At 27.1% G+C, this 26428-nt stretch overlaps 1 protein-coding gene across 1 annotated transcript in view; it reads left to right on the forward strand.

The window, feature by feature from the left end:
* Nucleotides 1-26428, forward strand: part of LOC146724812 (uncharacterized) — a 62816-nt gene that overhangs the window by 29198 nt on the left and 7190 nt on the right. The gene's annotated exons all lie outside the window — the stretch shown is intronic.

The following is a 26428-nucleotide window of genomic DNA, read 5'->3' on the forward strand; positions in this document are numbered from 1 at the left end:
ACATCTAGTGAAACTAGCTTCACATCACTATCCACACATAAACCATTTAATTTGTTCACTAATTGAAAACTATCAGAAATAGCCGAATCAGGTTTCGGAATTGCCTTGTATATTATCTTATGTAAAAATTTTGCCAAGTAATAAAGAGGTGTATTCCTAGATGACACGATGACACGTAAAGGGCAATTCGGTTTATGCACCTTCGGCAGACCGAAACCTTCGAAACGTTTAGAACTGAATAAATGAGTTTGATTTGAGATCTCATTTTAATTTATTAATTTTGTGCATGTCATCCGCATAGGCTCCGATTGCCGTCGATATTTTATTTTTATTGTAATACTTTTTTGTTCATTACTATCCGTTCCATCACCTCACGAACATTGTTAAGGATGCTCTGAGACACCCTGTATATATTTATATGAAACGGCAGTTTTCAGTCCACTTTCAATGATAAAATGGCAGTTTCCAAGACTTTTTTTTCGGGTCAGTCCTGAAAGTTTTATCCTATCAACCTGTTTTATATATGTAGGAGGTCCTGGATACACAACCATTATGTAGATCAGTTTTATCTAACAATTTGTATAAATACTTTAGTTTAATTATAAATTTATAGATACGAAAAAGCGTGTATAGATATCTTTTGTTAATGTATACATGCGGTGTCCAAAAGCATCCTTAACAAAGTTCCTAATGTGACAGAAAGAATAGAAATGAATACAAAAGACTTATATAATTTTGGTAAATTATTATTAAACTATAATTAGAATTATTATTAATAAATTATTATTAAACTTTTATTAAACTAATAATTATTAAATTATTCAGTTATTAATTAAAATATCAGAGCGAATGAATGATCGTGTGGAAAACTGTAGGCCGGAATCGATGAGCATATATGATGACTTATTTGTTTACGTCGCTTTGTAACAAAAGCATTATCAGAACGAAAAACGGAGTCATGCAGCGAGTCAACAGCAAGCAATAACACCGCGCCGAAAAGTAAGATACTTTTATTACGAAACGAAATAGACAAATACGCCGTCCTACTTGCCCACTGATTCCGACCTACCGCTTTCCACCCACTCATTCCCTCAGATATTTTCATTGCTAACTCAATAATTATTTAGATATAAGCAAAATGGTATACTACTTTTTTGTTCATTTATATTCGTCCTATCACTTCATGAACATTGTTAAGGATGCTCTAAGATCTCCTGCATATATGTATATGAAACGGCAGTTTTCGGTTCACTTTTAATGATGAAATGGCAGTTTCCAGGACTTTTGGTAATTTTCGGGTCAGTCCTGAAAGTTTTGTCCTCAAAAAAATAGTTTTCAAGACGGTCTTGAATAATGCCTATCAACCTGTTTTATAAAGGGTGTCCCAGAGCATTCTTGACAACGTTTTTGTGGTGTTAGAATGAATCGAATTGAACCCAAAAGTCTTACATCATTTTGCTAAATTCGTGATAAATTATTCAATATTAATTAAAATATGTGAGCGAATGAATGAGCGGGTGGAAAACGGTAGGCCGGAATTGGTGGACATATACGATGACTTATTTGTTTATGTTGCTTAGTAATAAAAGCATTATCAGAACGAAAAACGGAGTCATGCAGCGAGCAGCGAGCAATGACACCGTGCTAAAAAGTAAGATAATTGTTTTCGCTCCACTTTCAATGATGAAATGGCAGTTTCCAGGACTTTTGGTAGTTTTCGGATCAGCCCTGAAAATTTTATCCTCTAAACGGTAGTTTTCAAGACGGTCGTGAATAATTCCTATCATCCTGTTTTATATATGTAGAAGATCTTTGATACTAGAGAAACTATCAAAGATTGTTTGATGCGTTAACTATTTCTGATCGGTTCCTGTCCCTTGGGGTATAACCAGAAGTGTAAGAGAGAAAGATATATATAACTGAATTTTTATTTTTACTTATATAAAGTTAAAGTATATGATTGTGTTAACATTTGCATATTTCCAATCTCAAAAATAATTTTTTTTTTTCAAATAAAATAGGTAAATAAATCAGAAATGCTTAATAGTTGCTACGCTGATTATTACATTAATACGAATAAAAAAGGTTCAGCAAATGTGTCGATTTCCAAAAGATTCGGAAAGAAAAATATATGGATCCAGAATATGTATCATATTCTTGCATTTATTTAACAATGAAAATATACCACCATCGAGAACGTCATATCCGATATCTGTTTATACCCCACGACGGTATATCGATCGATCTCTGTTACACTATCTTTACTTAATACAACCTTTATGTTGATTAATTTTATCTAATAATTTGTGAAATACTTTAATTTAATAATAAATTTATTGTTATGAAAAAAATATGTTTAGATATCTTTGGAAATATTTTGTTAATGTATATATGTATATATGACCTTTTTCTTTAAAAACTTTTAAAATTACATATTTAGTTACATATTTAATTACATTTTAAATTACATGTTACATATTTATAATTGTATTTTAATTATACTTTACATTATACTTATGCGTGTTAATAAGATCAGTCATATATTTGTTAGTCATTTATTTTTTGTTTCTCATATAAATATATATGTATAACATTTTTTTTAATTTAAAAAATTTAATACTTTCTTAAAAATATTTAGTAATACAAAATAGTAGAAATACAAAAGAACATATTTAAGGTTTCAAGTTTATGAATATAACATATTTTATAATACTGTATACATAGTAACTACATGTAGGTACATACATTAAGAAAATATTTCCAAAGATATCTATACATGTTTCATTCATATCTCTACATTTATTATTAAATTAAAGTATTTATATAAATTGTAGATAAAACTATTCAACATAAAGGTTGTATCAAGGACCTTCTATATAAAACAGGTTGATAGGCATTATTCAAGACCGTCTTGAAAACTGTCATTACGAGGACAAAACTTTCAGGACTGAACCGAAAACTGCCAAAAGTCTTGGAAACTGCCAATTTATCAGTGAAAGTGGACCGAAAACTGCCGTTTTATATATATATATATATATATATATATATATATATATATGTATATTGATTATATTTCTTCAAAATTTATATATGTAATAGGTATAAAGTCTTTTACGATATATATATATATATATATATATATATGTACCACATATTTATCTAACTTTCTTAATAACAATTTTTTATTAACTGTTTCAAACGCTCTTTCAAAATCTAAAAATACCACTTCTATCATTTCGCTATTATCCATATTTTCTCTCCATTTGATAATTGTGCTTTGTAATGTCGTTTCGCATAAGAATTTTTCCCTAAAGCCTGATTTCTATATTTATTTATATTTTTTGCATTTATATATACATATATATATGTATATTTGAATTATTTTTCTTTTTTTTAAACATTCAATAGTTGATACTAAACCGTACGTGATGAACTGAAGTGCGACGTAAGCGCACAGCTTGCAACGTTGTCAAATATAATTCCTTAAAAGTCGCCATTAAAAACATTTACGTTTCGACCCCAACTTAGATCCTCTTCAGACTTTAACGCAAATATAATGCAACAAAAATATTAATTGTATCGCATTTATAATCCTCTTATTAGTATTTATCCAACTCTTGAGAAAATCCGTGTAGAACGTTCCAAATTGGATAGAAATATTTCGGAAAAAGGAAGTACCCATTGTAATTTGGCACTGCAAGGCAGCAATTCTATCTCAATCAAAAAAGTACTTTCTGAAGATATGAATGTTTTGTGGTGTCGAAGTAACCTCTTTTATTTTCAGTGAGTTTGTTATCGTACTTGCCGTCTTTACCGTATTTAAATCGTCCTCCAATGGCCAGACAATAATTCTGTTGATAAAATAAATTAAATTGGAATCCGTTGGTACTACATTTTTTTCTCATTTTCTGGTTCTGTATACACTACAGTGTATATAAGTCAATCAAATAAATTATATTAACAGCTCTCTTTTACTTGCCATTTTTACAAATTTTACGTATACGTTATTAACATGTATCTTTATCGTCATTTTAAAAAGATTTATTTGGAGCTTCGCTTTTCTTTTGTTCCACTTTACTTTGTTCTTTTTATTCAATTTCTTGGTCGCTTTTAAATATACCGTCCATGGTAAAAGTTTCTGATTTTTGTTATGGCCGCACTTATTTCTTCTTCATCTAATTATGCACATTTTTTTGTGTTCTGTGTTGGAACAAACAAAATATAAATAAAAAGTAAACGAATTTTTCCAAAAAATTCCTTGAACACTCACGTACAACGTCCTATTCGCCAAGATCTCGAAACGAAAAAGAAGAATTATTCGACCACAAGGCACAACGGGATCCTTCGTTTCTTAATTATTAGGTTTATAAATTTATACACGCGGGTTGAATAATGCGTTTCTTCAATTATGTTAACCACTTTCAATTATTCGAACTTAATACTACATATATATGGACACATTTCAGTCCTTATATATAGGGCATCCTAGAGCAATGGATCAATTTAAATTATACTCAGTGTATGATTTTGTAATTGGAAATTTTATTTTATAGAATTGTAATTTGTAACTTTTATACTGTAACAATGAGGTAATAAAGTAATTTTTAAATTATTTACTCGTTGAGGCTTTAAAATAAATAAGGACATTATTAAAATTTGAAGAAAAAAGAGATGTTTCCTAATATTTTTATTAATGTTTTTATCGTTTTACTAATAGTTTTATCGCAATAAATAATAAAATACAATTTGCTTTTCCATTTTCCATATGTGAAAGAAAAAAGAAAGAAAAAGAAGAAAAAAGTATATACTTCTCATTGTTTTCTTATCAGTTGTAGTAACAGGACAAACAAGATGTATTTTCTCTCGTTATTTATAAATGATTCATTTGAGTTATATGTAAATGGTTTATACAAATGCTTTTTGTCAAGTTGTATTAATAGATCGATTGACATCTCGTCATAATTAGATAGATAGATACGTTTGTTGCTGTCCCTTGGGAATTGCAAGGCGCTTTTTCAAAGAGCGAACCTTTTACATAGCTCTAGCTTTTCCTTTGCCCTGGCCATGTGTGATTTTACAATTAACTAACTCTTTACCCCACATCATACAGTTCATTCTCTTCGTCCTCCCTTCCTCTGGACATTCAACTTCATTCTATATATCCTGCCCTCTTCCTCTTCTCAATTGTCTTCCAATGCCTTCTCCTCCTCCTTTCCTTTCCTTTTGTCTCGTCATAATTATTAGATCGAATATTGTCATAATAAAGTTTATAAATTATATAAGTTATATAATTTCTAAATCTTCTCACACAACACTTTTGCCTCCTTTTATACAGCTAAATTTTTTATTCCATTCTTCACTCCATTCTTCACTATAACATATATGTAAAATTTTCTTATTCTGTTCTGTTGAATTTGTTTTATAAATGCAAAAATATAAAAATTAACAGTATATATTACATCCTAATATTTTCTAATTTTAGGAACTTAAAATATAACACTATTATGAGTATTTCTGATGAGTGATTCATCACAATTATATTGACTCATTAGCACACTTTAGAAAATTTTAGTTTACGAATTTTTAGTTCAACACAATTAAATTTTTATATTTAGATTATTTTTATATAACATTATTATACCTTATTATACATATGTATAACAGTTTTTATAAGTTGTTTATTATATAGAAAATATATATTCTGATATTTCTCACTATCTCTCTCTTTAAAAAAAAAAAGATATAAATAATATTATTTTGTGCATTATTAATTTCTATATTATGTATATAATTTATATTTTATAAAAATATTAGTTTCTAAATGTGCTTAAATATTTTGCTTATAATATTGCTTAAGTCTAAAATACAATGTTTATAATATTTTAGCGTATTATTATGTAATTGTGCTGTCTATTTATAAATACATGCCTGCAAGATTTACAAAAAAAGTTGAAAACTTTGTTAGAAGTTGTGTAATATAATATTATTTTCTCTTAAGTATAACGATATGTAAGGATATGCTAATAAGCATATTTGAGAAAAATAAGAAAATACTATATTCAGAGTAATCTTGTAATATATATTTATACACATTTCTTCAGATGATAAAATGAAATATTTGCACTGACAAGTTATGATCTTTAATTTGTTACAAATATATGGCAGTTTCTAAAATATCTTATTCGGTTGTTCTTCTCTGAGCAACCTGAGGTTAGCTTATTACATTTAATTGTTATATTTATTTTATTAATTTGATTAATTTAATTTAATTGAGGAATATTGTTACAAAAAATGTTTCAAGCATATTAGAAAAATTGACATTTACTTATACGATAAAAGCACGGTAATCTGTCTTTAAACACAGTCTGTATCTTTAAATCGATTATGATAAATTCGAATTTCGAGGAAAAAATTGTCAAGCATATTTTTTTCGCACATTTATATCAACGATAGAAATTATATCTGTATATTAATCTATCAAATTGTGAAATCAGTTTCAAATTATTGCCGTAAAATTAATAATATTAATAAATATTGTTAAGTATACTTCATTTTTCTATGCAAGTTTGAAAGTCATGGATTTGACAATGAGTACAGGAGGTACCACGGATTCTAAACAGCAACATCTGCAGAACGATTATAAATTAATTATTTGTCATGCATACGATATAAATATCTCTTTTCGTATACGGTGGTCATATTTTAAAACATGATGATTTAAGATTTTTTATTTATTGAAAAGATACACACATAAAACTGTATCACGTAAAACAGTTCCGGTCGATCTATAAATATTGCTTCAATTGCTACGATAAATATTTCCTCATTCCTATCAATTTACTAATTATATATACTCCGATGAACATTGGGAACAAAGTTTCTAAATCCATTACATTTCATCCTTTTGTGTTTCTATTAATATTGTTTAATTAAAAAAAGAAACGGATATAAATACATATAACACTATATATGTGCATATATATATATATATATATATATATATATATATATAACATCTGAGGAAAGCGTTTAAAAAAAAGCAAGTAATTTTATAATTTTAATTGACACAATGACAATAAGATTAATTAATTGAGAGTAATCGTCATTGATTTCGAAACAGAAATTTCTTCTTTTATTCGCGCGTATCCCTCAGAATACAAGTTAAACTACAAATTGCGATGAGGATTCGTGAAATGGATAATCGAGGACTTATGATTCAACAAATTATTCGCCAAACTGACTTAGCACAAAAAAAGTCAATTGGAATCTCTTCGATTGGAAGTTACTGAAGTCTGTCACATTATTCCAAGATCTATGAAGTCTACATCTGAATTGGATTTTTCCTTTTCCCGAATCTGTTCCTTGTTTAGAGGAAAAGAAGAAGAAAAAGAAGAAGATTAATGATAATCTTCTTATTCGATATACAAGAAGAAGCTTGCAGTTTCTCCTCTAACAGTTTACATCAAGCATTCTTATATCATATCATTTGAAGATACTGTGGGAGTATGATCAGTTCTTAACTATTCATCTGTTCCTTGTCAACAAAAAAAGAAGAAGAAAAATTGATGCTAGAGATCATCTTGCTATCATGATGATGCTTGCTACTTAAATCATACGAGTACAAAATCGCTAGCTCAAGCAACATGGCGACGAAAATAATCAAATAGGACGAATGGCTGAAGATATAAAATCCAAGCGCGATTTCTGCAAAAAAGAAGAAATTACTCGTCAAATGCAATTATTATTATTAAATTGCATAAAAAATTAAAGAATTTAATATATTTTGTCTACATTTACAATTAAGATGAAGCAAAAAAATTTGATAATAAATATACAGCTCATCTTATCTAAATTAAATAACGCAAGAATCCAGAAAATCTTAAAAATTTGCGTTATTCGCAAATTTTTTTGAAGAAAGTGGACATAATCACTTTCTTCGAATGGACAATTTTTTCAAAACCTAATTGTGGATCTCACTCATCGGATGGTTTTGTGCTGAGATAAATGACATTCAGAATCATCATCTTCAGGATTCTATGTTGCACGAAAAATTCGTCCAATGTGTACACGAAGCAAATTTCCAAGCCTCCATCATCCAATTGATCAGGACCATGAAGAAATAGATAAAGTCTATTATGTCGAGGACGAGCATCAATTTACGTCCGCGCCAAGATGATTAAAAAAATAAAACATTACACGTCCAGCAATATCATTCCATCGATGAAAATCCGACTATTATCTGCAAGATATTTTCTTTTAGACCATAATTGAAAAATGACAAACAATCTATTGGCTAATAAAAATTCTATTCTGAGTATGAAAGAATCAATACAATTTTAGTTCGCGACGTGAAAGGAGAAATTTCAAAAAATACGAGTAAAAAAAAATATTGCTTGCTCATTCAGTTCAGTAAGAAGATGTTAATTCGCTTTGTTATGCATTTTTTATGCTTTATTTAATTTATTAATGAATAAGCTTCTAATGAATAAGTTTTGGTGAAGCTATAAAGAATGTAAATGCGAAAGGATGATGTGTGGCGCGAGAGAATATATTAATTTTATTTACTGAAACACGCAAATATTTAACTTGATAATTATCTTGATAACAATTCCTTATCTGCTGCTTATTTTCCATTAATAAGCATTTATTTCTTACATTATAGTTGCACTCCTGCAACTATAATGCTTGATTATATTGTCGCAGATTATATAAGATAATCATATATGTACATACATATGTATACATAAATACTTTTCGTACAAGTTATCAACGTACTTGTCAAATTGAATATTTGTATGCGAAATTTATAATCAAATTCGAATTCGATTTCACGCTGTTATTAAACTATTATTTCGATACTTTAATAACGGCATTTTCTCTCCTTTTTCCGCTTCCTCTCTTTTAAAAAAGTGGATAGTAATTTTTATCTGCACTTTATCATTTTATTATTGTCATCGTGTAACTTGAGGCAGATTTGTCTAAATATTCGTGATCGATCTGATACGTTTTATGCCTAAAAATGTCTTGTTCGACCACCGAATATGAACATCCCTTATGGAAATTTAATACTAGTGAGTTAGTGCTTAATTACTTATTTCGAGTACTTAAATTACTGTACATATATCAATAATTTAATGATCAAAAATTACTGTATATCAGTAATTTTTTGGTCATTTTCTATAAGCAATAAACGCTGTTATCATGTAAAGCCACATTGTCGGCTTTACTGATATGTGGTTTATTAATCTAAAGAATTTTCTACATATTCCGTTGTAAAAAAATTCCACCCATGGTATTGCCTGCAAAACGAATACTAAAATGTAATCGAACGATTAAAAAAAATTGTTTATTTTTTTAACATTAACAGCGAACGTTAAATTATAAAAAGATTTATAGGAAACTTAAATATAATATACAAAATCTGTATTTGCTAAAAAATAAACAGTGATAAAGTAATAAATATATAATTAAAAAGAGAAGAATATGCTTGACGATTTAAAATTTAAGCGATAAAAGTTAATCTACGAAAAACTGAAATCATCTAAATAAATCTTATCATTAATTTCCTCGATAATTATATTTATACCGTTAAATTCTAAATCAGTTAATAATATTTTAATAATTTATTTATGAATATTTATATTTTATTGTTCTACATACATTAACAGTGGAATAATAAATAATTGCAATATTTATGCAATATAATATGCAACATAATATGCAATATAATTGATAATGCAATATAACTCTTACGTAAAAAATATAAATTTAAATGTAAAAGATGTTCTCAAAATTTCAATGAAATTGCCTTAAAATAATTATAAATTTATAAACTTCTTAGAAGACTTGATATATAGTCACGACATATTACGCGCGTTAAATATACATTATGAATCATTACTTGAAACCTGCTTTTTTCATCCGTGATATATCTATCTTTATCTTTTAATTTTAAAATCCTGATTTAATAATTATCTAGCCTTTTCAGGGATCACGTTATCATGTTTTTTTGATACACTATACCCTAGTAGCACAATCGCATTGGGGCAAAATTGGCAAGCAATAAATAATCAATTTTAATTTTATTATTGGGTATAAACTAATTTTCTATATTGGTCTAATATTGTAAGGTGTCCGCTCTTTCTTTTTAGGTAATATTGTATTCTAATATTGGACCAATAAATTATTTTCATTTTTAAACAATATTGACAAATAATAAATATCCAATTTTTAATATTGGATTTGAACTAATTAAATTTCTATATTGGTCCAATATTGTAAAGTGTACGCTCTTTCTTTTTTAGCTAATATTGTATACTAATATTAGATCAATAAATTAATTTTATTTTTAAACGATATTATATAGCAAGCAGTAAATGTGCAATTTTTTTGTTGCCTATATATTAATTTCTTATATTAAAACAATATTGTATTCTAAATTTAGACTAACAAAAAAAGATAACTTAGAACTGGTGTAACCAGTTCAATAACTATAAAGACCGTATTCCAAAATTTACTCCTAAAGAATAGACCACGCAGATTAATGAATAATATAGCCACTTTGGCTAACGCTTTATATAATTCTTATGATTAAACTTGAATACGAAATAGATATCTTGTTACGCGTCACATAGCAGTAAATTAAGAAACTAACGATTACAAATATTGCATTGCAATATTGGCAACATATTTTCATTTAGTTTATTACCAATATTTAAGCCATGGGTAATACATATTATCAATGCATGTACATTTATTTCATTACCAATATTGAAGTCATCATGGACACAGCAATATTGGCAATGCATGTACATTTATTTCATTATCAATGTTGGAGTCATCATGGACACAGCAATATTGGCAATACATGTACATTTATTTCATAACCAATTTTGGAGTCATCATGGGCACAGCAGTATTGGCAGTATATAGCATGTTATTAATATATATATATATATATATATATATATATATATATATATAACCAATATTACCTTTGCATTGGGAAATATTGGACCAAGAAATTCCCAATTTTGCTAATATTTATTTGGTCAATGTATGACTAATGAGTTGTGCTACTAGGGTATATTTAATTAAACTTTCTAACTTAATGCTATTTTAATTGCTTATATCGATTGTATCACATTGAAAGAAAATTATGTTACTGCTATAATTGCACATAATTAAATACTCTAAGATAGGTAAGCAATAATGAAAGTTTCATGCAGAATAAATTTTAATATTTAATTAAATATATAAATATTATTATAAATTATAACACAGCTACATATGTATAATTAATTTTATGTATATTGCTAAAAAGAGATGATAATATAAATATAATTAATTATGAAAGAAAATAGAACAAGAAAGAGTGAGAGAGAGAGGAAGAGGAGATTGATTTGATCTTTATTAGCTTTGCTATTTGTAATACATATATTGTACATACTATAATAAAATAAAATAGTCATTTTCATTTATTATCACCTTATCGCAATATCACTGTATATAGTTTTTCTACAGTCTTTCAACAAAGATATCTCACTATCTAATAGTGTACCTTATGATGAATTCTTTTAATAACCTATTAAATTGTTCAATTCTCTCACATTGTTTTATTTCTTCAAGCAAAATTTGTTATATACATTTATTCCATCGTAGAAGACACTTCTCTGCGCGCTTCTTGTTTTACGAAATTGTATCGCTCTGTTTGCAGCTTGTCTCGTCTGTCTTATATTGTCTTCACCCACTATTGTCAGCCTACTTTGCATCTGATTAGGCATAATATTATTAATAATTTTGAAAATAAATTTACAAAAATTTAAATGAACCCTTTCCTTAATAGACATAAACCTTAGTGCTTGCAGTATATCCTACGGGAGTATTTCTGCTACATTGCAAAATAATTCCCATCGCTCTATTTTGTAGTATTTGTAAGCGTTTCATTTGCGTTGCCCATAGCTATTATTAAAGTTGAACAGTATTCGAATGTGGAGCAATAATTGTCTTATACATCTATATATTGACATCGAGTAATCTATTCTATTTAAAAAACTTACTTTTTTACCTTTCTTTTTAACTAAGAAATCACCATGTTCTTTAAATCCTAATTTATTATCTATTATCTATAATTATTTCTAAATACTTCATTTTTTTTACTTGTTCAATTTTTATTCCATCTATGCATCTCAATTTAATATTTCCCTTTAGTTCTTTTCTTACATTTCTAACTATCATAAATATTGTTTTTTCCGCATTCATTTTTAATTTTTCTTAACATTCATCCATTTTTCGACGATTGCAAACGCTTCATTCAATTTCCTCTCTAATTCTTTGCTGCTTGCTCCATCTACATATATTAAAATGTCGTCCGCATACATTTTAATACTGCATTCATCTCCACCCACATTTACAATATCGTTAATATATATATATATATATATATATTGAATAGCAATGAACCCAGTATTGATCCCTGCGGTATACCATACTCTGTTACGATCATGTCAGACCATTCACCATTGAAACAGACATGTTGCGTTCTATTCTTCAAATATGATTTAAACCATTCTATACTATATTTTTTAGACCATACTGATTCATTTTCTTTAGCAATCTGTCTCTGTCTACGAAGCTCAACAGAACGGGCCTTCTGTGTTTCTTCCCATAGGGTACTATAATCGATGCCAAAAATTTTTGCAACGTTATTTATAGAACCTCTATTTAAGACTTTACTTACTACATCCTCGTAAATTGATCTATTTTTCTTAAACATTTTTATATATTTTATATTCTTTAGTTTCCAATCTAGTTAGCAATCTGTCTCTGTCTATAGTCTCAAACGCTTGTTTGAGATCCACAAATATTACCCCTACAATTCTACCTTCACTAATTAAGATTTTCCATTCATCCATGATGATTTGTATTGCTGCCTCACATGAGTGATGCTTTCTGAATCTTGATTGGTGCTCTGTTATGAAATTATTAGCCTCCACATAAGCTTCAATTTGTTTCTTTACCACTAACTCTAAAACTTTTTCTATTGTTGGCAAAATATTGATTGACCTATATTCACTGCCTTTTTTGGCTTATTCATCTTTGGTATAGGTATAATCATAGATGTTTTTCAGCTATTCAGACAGTATCCTAACTTGAGGTATTTATTTATTACAACTCTAAGCTCTTCTTTTATTACCAGGAATAATATCTTTAGTGTTTTGCTTGTTATCCCTTTTTCTGTACCTTTTCTTTTTGGTAGTCTCGTAACTATTTTTTCCAATTCCTCAATACCAACTTCCTCAAAATTCTTTAGATGTCGCTCATTCTCCTCTATAAGTTCATTTCCCAATCTATCGTCACTATTTTTATCCACCCTTATAGACTTCACAATGTCCTCGATACCTTGCACATAATATATATTAAATTTCTCAGGTAACCTACTTTCTTTTATATCAATTGTTTCAAACTCTATTTTAACTATCTCACTAGGACGCATTAAATTACCTCTAATTATTTCTTTCAATGTTTTCCACATTCTTTCTGTGTCCCGTTTAATACGATCTATCATGCTTTTATAATATTTTTTTTTCTGATTCCTAATTAGTCTGACTACCGAGTTTCTTTCCTACTTATATTGTACCCAACTTATCTCCATATTTTCATATAACGCCCTTCTATATGCGAGTGACATTATATTTAATACAATTATGCAAAAAATTAATTCTTAATTTGTTAATAATTATTATTTTACGAAATTTGATCCAGAGTTTAAGTAATTTAACATTTTCGAAACCAAACCGAGATTTAACAAAATCAAAAAATGAATTAACAAAATATCTTATAAGTTTATAAATATAACAAAAAAATAAAATTGTATTTCTTCTCAACAAAACATTTTTTACTAAATAAACAATAACGAGACTAATAATGATTTAAAATTAATAGTTGTAAAATTTAAAAATAGTAATATATTAATTAGTAGTAGTTAAATTTAAAGTAAGTTTAAAGTTTTGATATTGCATCATAAGTTATTTTTAAGAATTGTTGTATTACTTCAAGTCTTGAAAGTGTTGGTAGTTTTCTTAAATTATGTCCTATTGCTATTAAAAATGAGTCTACATCATCCAATTCTGGAGGAGGAGGCAATGTTAAGGTATTAGGCTGAAAAATGCTTCAGCAATTCTATTAATAGCACTGGTTGTATCGTAACTATTATTTCGTTTTCTTCTTTTTTCTAGAAGAATCTGAAATCATTACATTAATTTTATTCTGTAATTATTATTACACACACACACACATTAGTTCTCTAATAATTTTATTAACAATATCTGTTTGAATAATAGATGAATCATCATTCATATTCATTGAGAAATTAGAAGCGCATGATTCTCTCTCTTTTCCTTCATTTTCTAAGTTTGATACAGTATTATAAATTATATAAACTAATATAATGTACATTTAAAAAATTATTATTATTAATTATTATTATTATCAACAAAATTAAAATAAAATCAGAAAGAAATATTTTTATCGGCTCTCAATATCAAGAATATAAATATGATGTTTTTTAAATCGGTTATTTACTAACATCTACTAAAAGGCAAATGAAAAATATAGGATCGAAAGGGTCTGAATAGCGCGGAAAGTGAAAGACGCGGGTTCGATTCTGGCTTCAGCGACTTTTCGGACTTATATTTTTCGCGCCTATTTCTCCATACGTAAGTTTTGAGATTAATTTATATATGGAACTTAGTGATCTCAAATCAAGAGATACAGTTCCGAATAATTAGATTTTTGTGCTTTGGCTCTGTTGGCCGATTTAAAAAACATCATATTTATATTCTTAAAATAAAAACTTACTTTTTATATAAACAGGAATCACGCAGATATTGCATGGATTCATAACGTTCTGTGTACATTTATAAAACATCTTCTGAGACCATTTTTTCATATTGTCTTTTCGAGCAGATCCACTTGTATGATGTTCAGATTGAATAATTTTTCTAAAAATGTCATGTAGACTTTCAAATTTTGATTTTAATACATCTGCACTAAATTTTCCTATAACAAATTTTTTTTTACCAAAATCATCTTTAATTTGCACTTTTGAAGAACAGTCGCCCAGATAACACAAACACTTTCTATAAACATTCTATAAATATTTGTCGAGAATATTAAAATATTCTTTCAATGTACAAGAATATGTTTTATAAATGTACACAGAACGTTGAAATGAGACCAATTTAAATATTCTAGATAAAGTTAAACAAATATTCTTTATCATATTCAAAGAATATTCAAAGGAAGTATTTAGGACAATCTAAATGAATATTTATGAAATATTTCAGAACTAATATTCTAAATTTTTATGCAAATACATATATATGTTGATAGAAAGGAAATAAAAATGAGAGCAACAGAATAGGTTTGATCATATATAATAAAAATATAATTGTGATATAATTTATATATACAATAAATATATATATTTGAAAGAAAATAATTTATCAAATACATATAAATATATATATGATTATATGTAACTCTCTATTACAATTATATTATTTTTATTATATATAATAAAACATATTTTGTGTTCTCATTTTTATTTCCTTTCTGTCAACATATGTATTTGTATCTAATCTGATTAATCGATGATGTGTAATAATAAAAACTTGTATGCGTAATATAAATTTCAACTTTTCTTTATATCTATATATTAGTATTTATTTCATATACATGTTAGTATTTATTTCATGTATACATACGTGTTAAACATGTTATTAAAAAAAATTCATACAATAAAAAAAATTTGTGCAATAAAAAAAATTGTATAATAAAATACCTATAAGTATTGCACTTAGATAAATGTTTCATAATACTCTATTATAATAATGCTATAATAAATACTAATGTTATAATAATAATTATTATAATAACAGTGTTATAATACTGTTATAAAAAAATTCCACATTGCATTCTTAATATATAGCGCTTATTGTCTTCTTGCCTGTTTAGCATTTCTAAATTTTGCTTTTACAAGCCATGCCTTCATAACTGTTTCAATTTCGTTTAATGTTATTGTATTGTGTGTTTTTTGCACTGCTTCTGTAAAATAAATTTTATGATATAGTTTTACATATATGTATATATGCATGTGTATATTATAATATAATATGTACAAATTAAATTATTACTCACTTATTATAGCAGCAGAAATACGTAGTAAAAAAAATTTATTTTTTCCTTCAAATCCTATCCAACTATATTGTTCTGCCACTTTATGAAATAATTATATCATTATTCTTTTAATAATATGTTTATACGTAGCTCCACCAATTTTTGATAATTCGATCACGTATTAATGTAAAATAATATATTTATAAAAATATTTAGAAAAATTTTATTTTTTTTATATACATTCTATTTACAAGTATATTAGTATTGTTTTCGTCCGTCAAATACTCTTCTATAGCATTTAATTCGCTAATGTTTTTCAGAGAAAAATCAAATTTTTTAAAAATAATATTTTCATCATCATCTCATATTAATATTCTATCCTCTTGTGATCCAATCTTTCTTAAAATTATTTGCATATCTTCACATATTTGCGATTGTTTTAAATCAGAGGTTTCCAAACTTATTTGGTCTATTGCTTGCTTTCAAGAATAAAAATTATTCAGCGCCCCCCTAAAAAATGATAAATTTGTATTTTATATATACTTATATTTCTTATATTGTATATACTTATATTTCTAGCTAAGTTCTACAGCATACAACATAGACACAAAGAGTAAAGATGTTGTGAATAAAACACCTTGGAGCTTGAAATTATGAAATAATTTATTAAAATCAATCATAGTAACATTCGCATTAATAACTTTCTCACGTAACTTATATTATACTAAAAAAATAACTATATAACTGTATGGATTTTATACTTTTATACTTTTATGCTCTCTAACCAAAGCACAGAAAAACAAGAAAAATATTAAAATAAAATTATTAAAATAATGAAGAATATTAAAATAAAAATTTAAATAAATAAAAATAACCTAAAAATAATTTTTACTCTTCTATAGCATTTAATTTGCTAATGTTTTTCAGAGGAAAATCAAATTATTTAAAAATACTATTTTTATCATCATCTTTTATTAATATTCTATCCTCTTGTGATCCAATCTTTCTTAAAATTATTAGCATATCTTCACATATTTGTGATTGTTTTAAATCAGAAGTTTCCAAACTTATTTGGTCTATTGGTCCCTTTCAAGAATAAAAATTATTCAGCGCCCCCCTGAAGAATGATAAATTTGCATTTTTTATATACTTATATTTCTTTTATTGTATATACTTATATTTCTAGCTAAGTTCTACAGCATACAACATATACACACAAAGTAAAGAAAGATGTTGTGAATAAAACACCTTGGAGCTTGAAATTATAAAATAATTTATTAAAATCAATCATAGTAACATTCGCATTAATAACTTTCTCATGTAACTTATATTATATTAAAAAAATAACTATATAACTGTATGGATTTTATACTTTTATACTTTTATGTTCTCTAACCAAAGCACAAAAATAGAAGAAAAATATTATTAAAATAAAATTATTAAAATAATGAAGAATATTAAAATAAAAATTTAAATAAATAAAAATAACCTAAAAATAATTTTCTCTTCTATAGCATTTAATTTACTAATATTTTTCAGAGGAAAATCAAATTTTTTATAAATACTATTTCCATCATCATCTCTTATTAATATTCTATCCTCTTGTGATCCAATCTTTCTTAAAATTATTTGCATATTTTTACATATTTGCGATTGTTTTAAATCAGAGGTTTCCAAACTTAATTGGTCTATTGCCCCTTTCAAGAATGAAAATTATTCAGCGCCCCCATGAAAAATGATATATTTGTATCTTTTATATACTTATATTTCTTATATTGTATATACTTATACTTCTAGCTAAGTTCTACAGCATACAACATAGACACAAAGAGTAAAGATGTTGTGAATAAAACACCTTGGAGCTTGAAATTATGAAATAATTTATTAAAATCAATCATAGTAACATTCGCATTAATAACTTTCTCACGTAACTTATATTATACTAAAAAAATAACTATATAACTGTATGGATTTTATACTTTTATACTTTTATGCTCTCTAACCAAAGCACAGAAAAACAAGAAAAATATTAAAATAAAATTATTAAAATAATGAAGAATATTAAAATAAAAATTTAAATAAATAAAAATAACCTAAAAATAATTTTTACTCTTCTATAGCATTTAATTTGCTAATGTTTTTAAGAGGAAAATCAAATTATTTAAAAATACTATTTTCATCATCATCTTTTATTAATATTCTATCCTCTTGTGATCCAATCTTTCTTAAAATTATTAGCATATCTTCACATATTTGCTGATTGTTTTAAATCAGAAGGTTTCCAAACTTATTGGTCTATTGGTCCCCTTTCAAGAATAAAAATTATTCAGCGCCCCCTATGAAGAATGATAAATTTGCATTTTTTATATACTTATATTTCTTATATTGTATATACTTATATTTCTAGCTAAGTTCTACAGCATACGACATATACACACAGAGTAAAGAAAGATGTTGTGAATAAAACACCTTGGAGCTTGAAATTATAAAATAATTTATTAAAATCAATCATAGTAACATTCGCATTAATAACTTTCTCATGTAACTTATATTATATTAAAAAAATAACTATATAACTGTATGGATTTTATACTTTTATACTTTTATGTTCTCTAACCAAAGCACAAAAATAGAAGAAAAATATTATTAAAATAAAATTATTAAAATAATGAAGAATATTAAAATAAAAATTTAAATAAATAAAAATAACTTAAAAATAAATTTTACTCTTCTATAGCATTTAATTTGTTAATGTTTTTCAGAGGAAAATCAAATTTTGTAAAAATAATATTTTCATCATCATCTCTTATTAATATTCTATTCTCTTGTGATCCAATCTTTCTTAAAATTATTAGCATATCTTCACATATTTGTGATTGTTTTAAATCAGAGGTTTCCAAACTTATTTGGTCTATTGCCCCTTTCAAGAATGAAAATTATTCAGCGCCCCCATGAAAAATGATATATTTGTATCTTTTATATACTTATATTTCTTATATTGTATATACTTATACTTCTAGCTAAGTTCTACAGCATACAACATAGACACAAAGAGTAAAGATGTTGTGAATAAAACACCTTGGAGCATGAAATTATAAAGTAATTTATTAAAATCAATCATAGTAACAATCGCATTAATAACTTTCTCACGTAACTTATATTATATTAAAGAAATAACTATTTAACTGTATGGATTTTATACTTTTATACTTTTATGTTCTTCAACCAAAGCACAGAAAAAGAAGAAAAATATTATTTAAATAAAATTATTAAAATAATGAAGAATATTAAAATAAAAATTTAAATAAATAAAAATAACCTAAAAATAATTTTCTCTTCTATAGCATTTAATTTACTAATATTTTTCAGAGGAAAATCAAATTTTTTATAAATACTATTTCCATCATCATCTCTTATTAATATTCTATCCTCTTGTGATCCAATCTTTCTTAAAATTATTTGCATATTTTTACATATTTGCGATTGTTTTAAATCAGAGGTTTCCAAACTTAATTGGTCTATTGCCCCCTTTCAAGAATAAAAATTATTTAGCGCCCCTATGAAAAATGATATATTTGTATTTTTTATATACTTATATTTCTTATATTGTATATACTTATATTTCTAGCTAAGTTCTACAGCATACGACATAGACACACAGAGTAAAGAAAAATGTTGTGAATAAAACACCTTGGAGCTTGAAATTATAAAATAATTTATTAAAATCAATCATAGTAACATTCGCATTAATAACTTTCTCACGTAACTTATATTATACTAAAAAAATAACTATATAACTGTATGGATTTTATACTTTTATACTTTTATGTTCCTCAACCAAAGCACAGAAAAAGAAGAAAAATATTATTTAAATAAAATTATTAAAATAATGAAGAATATTAAAATAAAAATTTAAATAAATAAAAATAACCTAAAAATAATTTTCTCTTCTATAGCATTTAATTTCCTAATGTTTTTCAGAGGAAAATCAAATTATTTAAAAATACTATTTCCATCATCATCTCTTATTAATATTCTATCCTCTTGTGATCCAATCTTTCTTAAAATTATTTGCATATCTTTACATATTTGCGATTGTTTTAAATCAGAGGTTTCCAAACTTAATTGGTCTATTGCCCCCTTTCAAGAATAAAAATTATTTAGCGCCCCTATGAAAAATGATAAATTTGTATTTTTTATATACTTATATTTCTTATATTGTATATACTTATATTTCTAGCTAAGTTCTACAGCATACGACATAGACACACAGAGTAAAGAAAAATGTTGTGAATAAAACACCTTGGAGCTTGAAATTATAAAATAATTTATTAAAATCAATCATAGTAACATTCGCATTAATAACTTTCTCACGTAACTTATATTATATTAAAGAAATAACTATATAACTGTATGGATTTTATACTTTTATACTTTTATGTTCTTCAACCAAAGCACAGAAAAAGAAGAAAAATATTATTTAAATAAAATTATTAAAATAATGAAGAATATTAAAATAAAAATTTAAATAAATAAAAATAACCTAAAAATAATTTTCTCTTCTATAGCATTTAATTTACTAATATTTTTCAGAGGAAAAATCAAATTTTTTAAAAATACTATTTCCATCATCATCTCTTATTAATATTCTATCCTCTTGTGATCCAATCTTTCTTAAAATTATTTGCATATCTTTACATATTTGCGATTGTTTTAAATCAAATGTCTCCAAACTTATTTGGTCTATTGCCCCCTTTCAAGAATAAAAATTATTCAGCGCCCCCATGAAAAATGATAAATTTCTATTTTTTATATACTTATATTTCTTATATTGTATATACTTATATTTCTAGCTAAGTTTTACAGCATACAACATAAACACACAGAGTAAAGAAAGATGTTGTGAATAAAACACTTTGGAGCTTGAAATTATAAAATAATTTATTAAAATCAATTATAGTAACATTCGCATTAATAACTTTCTCACGTAACTTATATTATACTAAAAAAATAACTATATAAATGTATGGATTTTATACTTTTATACTTTTATGTTCTTCAACCAAAGCACAGAAAAAGAAGAAAAATATTATTTAAATAAAATTATTAAAATAATGAAGAATATTAAAATAAAAATTTAAATAAATAAAAATAACCTAAAAATAATTTTCTCTTCTATAGCATTTAATTTACTAATGTTTTTCAGAGGAAAATCAAATTTTTTAAAAATACTATTTCCATCATCATCTCTTATTAATATTCTATTCTCTTGTGATCCAATCTTTCTTAAAATTATTTGCATATCTTCACATATTTGCGATTGTTTTAAATCAGAGGTTTCCAAACTTATTTGGTCTATTGCCCCCTTTCAAGAATAAAAATTATTCAGCGCTTTCTTGAAAAATGATATATTTGTATTTTATATATACTTATATTTCTTATATTGTATATACTTATATTTCTAGCTAAGTTCTACAGCATACGGCATACAACATAGACACACAGAGTAAAGTAAGATGTTGTGAATATAACACCTTGGAGCTTGAAATTATAAAATAATTTATTAAAATCAATCATAGTAACATTCGCATTAATAACTTTCTCACGTAACTTATATTATATTAAAAAAATAACTATATAACTGTATGGATTTTATACTTTTATACTTTTATGTTCTCTAACCAAAGCACAGAAAAAGAAGAAAAATATTATGAAAATAAAATTATTAAAATATAAAGAATATTTAAATAAAAATTTAAATAAATAAAAATAATTTAAAAATATTTTTTACTCTTCTATAGCATTTAATTTGCTAATGCTTTTCAGAGGAAAATCAAATTTTTAAAAAATACTATTTTCATCATCATCTCTTATTAATATTCCATTCTCTTGTGATCCATTTTTTCTTAAAATTATTTGCATATCTTCACATATTTGCGATTGTTTTAAATTAATAATATTTAATTGACGTAAGACTTGTCGTTTGAATGCAATATCTAAAAGAAATTTATAAAGTACATATTATAGAAAATGTTCAATTAATAATAGCATTTCGGTACTTTGTGTGTGTGTGTGTGTGTATGTGGGGTGTGTGTGCGCGCGCGCGCGCGTGTATGTAAGTACAACAAAAGTTACTACAAATAGAGGTTATAGATTTGATCTGACAACACTGGCTTCAAATTAGAGTTGTTAATATATATTTATTTTGACGTTTTGACCATGCGGGTTGTGATCCTTTTCAAAAATACAATTAAAACTTTTTAAAACATATAAACACAATCAGACACTCTAATTAAAACGAACGGGAACTGTAAATTAGAGACTTAGAACGAGTTACAGCATTTCGTCTTTAAGATGTAAGCGCAAATTATGATTCGGAGAGATTTAACTTATGTCACAATAATAAAATATATATCGAGTTTTGTTTATGTCGTCATACCTTGACAGAACACACTGTACTAAAATTAATAACATCGCCAAGTAAGTATGTCGAAGGTTACATCAATTTCTAAACAAACAATCATACGTAGTGCTAAAACTTTCTGTGTCTCCCCCCCCCCCCCCCGAGCGACTTATCGGGGAGCGAAATGTACTTTACGAATTCCCTGTGCGGCTTCCTGGATTGGTTTGGGAATGGTGTTGGTGCTCGTGGCGGTTATTCTCTCGTACGTCGCTAGTGGAGGTTCGTCCGAAGTTATCTCCAGGAACGCTGGTTTCAGTCAGTCGATGGACACGCAGGACACGTCTGTTGGTTGTCCTCTAATGTCGATCCTAAAAGAAATAGCTAATTCGTTCTATGACAGCGTAAGGGCCCTCGTACGGCTGGTCCAATGGTCCCCGCACGCTGTCTACACGTAAAAAGACATGTGTGCATGTGTGCAGTGTCTTGTGTGTGAATGTTCGTGGTCTGTTGTGGTGTGCTGTTTGTCGTGGTCGTATTTCTCGCATCGTCTGTCGTAATTTTTCCAGGAATGGAAACGGGTCCTGAGATGGCTCCTCCTGGCTGAAATATTCGCCGGGTATCCTCAGTTGCGTCCCGTACACGAGTTCGGCAGCAGATGTACCGATGTCTTCTTTTAATGCGTTCCGCAATCCCAACATCACTACGGGCAGGAACTTTTACCCAGTCGGTCGTCTCGTGACATTTGATTACGGTCTTCAGGGAACGATGCCAGCGTTCGATTGTTCCGTTTGCCTGTGGGTGGTACGCGGTTGTGTGTTGTGTCCTGCAACCAATTAATTTTGTTAACGCCTTAAACAATCGTGCTTCAAACTGTGGTCCTCTGTCGGTTGTGATCAAGGGCGTCCGCAGAATTTTTTTCAAGAGGGGGCAATTTTTCCATCCCAAAGTTTTAAGAATTTTATACATTTCTTTGTTTCTTTAATCATATACACCTTTTCGTTAAGAAGCTTTCTCACCGCGACAAGATAGGTGTATGCAGAGAAAGATTTGTTATCTTTTTTTATTTTTTTTTAATTATATATATTTTTTTTTATTGTTTTTTATTTAATTTTTTAAATTTTATTGAAATTTTTTTTAGTAATTTATACATATTTTATACTTTTTTTTAAATTTTGTTGTTTATTTTTAATTTTAAAAATTAACAAAAATGTATTAATGTTTTTAAATTATTTTTAATAATTTTAATTTTTTTTTATATATTATATATTATACGTTTTGATCTTAAAATTATATTTTAATTTTATGTTACATTTGTGTTAGGAAATGCAAGTGCAATTCTCCTATCATCGAGAGCAAAATCATCTATTATTTTTTTAATAAATTCTTGACCTTCCTTTTTTATTTGTTCTCTGTGTACACTTAGCATGCAAAGACCGCTGATACGATCTTGGCACATGGTTGATCGTAGCCAAGTTTTTACTCGCCGTAACGTACTGAAGGATCGTTCAATGGTGGCTGTAGTTACCGGTAAAGCTAAAGATTTAAGAAGCAAAGTTTGTATCTTAGGTACAAGTTTTGCAGCTTTAATCATATCTTCAGCTGTAGATAAATCAGGGTTTGAATTTACTATTTGATACCAAACACGTTTTTCTTCGTTTAAATTACATTTGTAAGTCTTTTCGATAGATTGAAATATATTGTTACATTGATCGTCATTAACTTTACGTAGTACTTGTGGGTAGATATTAAAAAGCTGAAAAACGGTGATATTTTCTTCTGAAAATCTCGTATTTAATGAAGTTTTAATTGAGTCAATATATGGTAAAAATACTGATAATTTATAATAGGTATGTGGGTCATTTGTATTATAATTTGCTCTTTTCGTTTGGTGAATAGCAGTTCGAGGTATTTTTAATTGAATATCAAGCTCGGTGCACAAATCCTCACATTCTTTGTAAATATGTGTAAAGACATCACTCTGTCGATCGTGGTCTAATATTGTAACCAATTGTTTAATATGATTTTAAGCATCAATTAAATTGATGTCTTTATCTTGCAATTTAAGTGTAATTGATTCCAATAAAGTTGAATATTTAGAAATAATAAATAAACATATCACAAACGATGGCTTTGTGGCAGCACAATAGAGCATATAGGACTTAGTTTTAGCATCGCTTGTACTATTCGAAATTTTATCAAGTTCGTCCAAAATTTTTATAAATCCCTCTTTAAATTTACGAATAGATTTATGTTGTTCACACCATCGTGTTTGACAAAGCATTGGAATTGAAGGAACTAACTGTCTTCGAATGTTACTCTCCCTGAAAAATTTAATTATTTCTTTGATTATTCCAATTGCGTTTCGAATTTCTGGTAGTGCATTCAAGTCATTGATTACTAAATTTAATCTATGTGAGGCACAATGAATAAAATTAATATTTGGGTACTTGCATTGAATAATGGCTTTTACTCCATTTTCTTTTCCTGCCATGGTTGAACACCCATCATAGCCTTGACCCACACATTTTTCCATATTTAAATTTAATTTTTGGCATTTTTCCAAAATCACATTTGCAATGGAATGAGCGTCAAATTTTTTTAATGCAACATATCCCAAAAATTCTTCATGCAAGGACAATTTTTCGTTCTGAAAAAAAGCAAATCTGATTCCAAATGAAAGTTGTTCAACTCCAGCGATATCTGTTGTTTCATCGGCTAAAATCGAGAAGCCTTCGGATGCATTAGCTAATTTCACTATATCTTTAGTAATAACTTTTTCGCAAATGTTGATTAACTCATGCTCAATTCTCACTGAAGTGTATTGAGCATTCTTTGGCCCTTCCAAGTGCTCTTTTAAAATATTATCGCCAGATTCAATTCGAAACTTCAGCAAATCTCTGAAATTTCCTTCATCCGATTTTTTACCGCGCAATGGAAGATCATGTGTACCACAAAAGACAATTATAGATATAATGGGCTCTAGTTTCTTTCGATTTATTTCAATTAATTTAGCTCTGGAATCGGAAATTAGATTAATAATGCATACTTTTTTATTTTGCATAATATGAAGAAAATTCGTACCATCTTCAACGGCACTTATATGCCATTGTGATTTTTCGTGATTATGTGCAGCTTCGTGGAATTTCTTATATTTGTTAAACGCTTTTATAATAAAAGCACCTTGAAAACCTCTATGTACATTTTGTTTAAAAATAACGCAAAATTTGCACAAACCACCTCCAGAAATTTCAGAGTATGCTAACCATGAATATAATTTTAACCAATCGGCACGAAAATTTCGCTGTTGCCCTTCATTTTTAAAATTATATTTTTCCGAAGGAACCCAAATATTAGTCATTACGTCATATTTCTGCTCGTTAGATAATTTTACATTAATATAATGTCCTATGTCGTATTTTTCAAAATTTTGAGAAACGATTATATCGGCAGTAAGAGTATCTCGAACTGATGTGAAAGGATCATTGAAAGAGCAAACACTAACTGATGGCATGGAGGTGGAAGGAAAAGATTCTTCTTGAGAACTATCATTTTCAAGTCTGGGTTTTTTAAAAAATGATCTCTTATATCTTTATTCATTTTCAAGGATTAAACAATTAATCAATGTATAAAATTTTAATATTCGCAAATAGTCGCGGGCCTTAAAAATCAGCGTAAGAGAAAGGAGAGCTACGTAACGTAACTCACACTGCGTAAACGAACAGCTTCTAGAGCTGTCTACTTATAATATTCATGGCTGTACTTTGCATACGAGTAAAGCGCTGTAAGCATGCGACGCCTAGCGACCAGAGTTGCAAGATTCCAACTCGAGAGTCATAGAGTCATAGC

This window comes from Nylanderia fulva, unplaced genomic scaffold (genome assembly GCF_048542155.1).
Source record: "Nylanderia fulva isolate GAGA-0341 unplaced genomic scaffold, ASM4854215v1 Scaffold115, whole genome shotgun sequence".
Lineage (NCBI taxonomy): Eukaryota > Metazoa > Arthropoda > Insecta > Hymenoptera > Formicidae > Nylanderia > Nylanderia fulva.